This window comes from Polypterus senegalus, chromosome 10, assembly GCF_016835505.1.
Source record: "Polypterus senegalus isolate Bchr_013 chromosome 10, ASM1683550v1, whole genome shotgun sequence".
In the NCBI taxonomy this organism is placed as follows: domain Eukaryota; kingdom Metazoa; phylum Chordata; class Cladistia; order Polypteriformes; family Polypteridae; genus Polypterus; species Polypterus senegalus.
Genome location: NC_053163.1, coordinates 46,915,484 through 46,916,948, shown reverse-complemented (window position 1 = coordinate 46,916,948; position 1,465 = coordinate 46,915,484).

The window sequence follows — 1,465 nt, the reverse complement described above, 5'->3', positions numbered from 1 at the left end:
GGAGCTAGAAGGAAGTCAACAGAAAGCTTTAAGGTTTGAGGTTATATTGGATATAAAGAATAAAATGCAATGTGACATACTGTTCCTTTTTAAAAATTACTCACACATTTAACAGTTTTACAGATGTGGATTGACAGTTAAATACGGGTACCAGTACCAATAATACTTCAGCTCTGTGAATACAGAGTAACAAAACAATATTTTCATTTACATATTCTACAATATTTATTCCATTTTGTAATGGTGTGCTGTAACATCTCCTAATTCCCTTAAGAAACTAGAGCCTAACCTGCATACCATCACAAGGAAGTGAACCAGCACCATACAAGAGACCAATCAGTACAGTCCATTACTGTAAACACTTTTGAATATATCTGCACTTGCACTCAAAAGCCCAAAGCAATGTATTGAAAGAAGTGTAGGAATTTTTTTTTATCCTGATTACAACCATCTAACATGTACATATTTCAGAACATGTGTTTCCTTCAGAGTAATGGTTTGTGCAGATCTATCTCTTATAATCCAAAAATTGTCAATACATTTACCATAGTGCAGTTACATTTTTATATCTTGTACTTGTATTCAGGTGGTATTCAACTCCTTTCAACTATGCACTAGAGAAAAAATATTTGAAAATAGATACTTAGGCACAGAAAGAACTTAAAATATTTAAATACATTAAATCAGTGGTCCCCAAACTTGTCGTGACCATGGACTGGTTTCATTTCATACACAGTTCCGCGGACTGGACCAAACCGGGGGGATGGATGATATATGTGTAACAAAACACATTGAAGTGTGTGCTGTTGTGCAGCGGTCCCCAACCTTTTTTGCGCCATGAACCAGTTTCATGTAAAACAATATTTTCACGGACTGGTATTGAAACAACTAAAAACAAAGTGCATAAAAATACAACTCACCATCCCACAGAATTAGTGGGAGCCCTGAGTTTGTTTCCCTCTTATGAGCTGGTCCCATCTGAGGGTAATGGGAGACAATGTTACCCGAAGTGTGTTACTTATGTCTAGTCTACTCCGTAATTTGGTTTTGGTCGCTGTCACTTCAGAAAATCCCGCTTCACAAAGATAGGTTGTTGGAAACGGAAGCAAGGCATTCAGTGCTTTTTTGGCGATCTCTGGAAATTCTGCCTTGATCTTAATCCAGAATGCCGGCAGTTGTTGTTTGAAACATGCTTTTAAGGCCACTGTCATTTGCAATCTCTAGCAGTTGACTTTCTTCTTGCACGGACAGGGTCAATTCATCTGATTTGTTCACAAATGGGTCACATATCCATTCTTTTGAAGTTCAGGGGTCTTTTGTGGTTGGAAAGTACCGCTCGAACTCTTTTAAAAGCAGAGACAGGTGGTTGTGCATGAGCTGTGATAATTTTGAATAGGTCTCAGTTTCTTCCAAAACCCCTGCTAATGTTTGAAACATGTCAGATATCTTTCTGTTCACTCGGCCT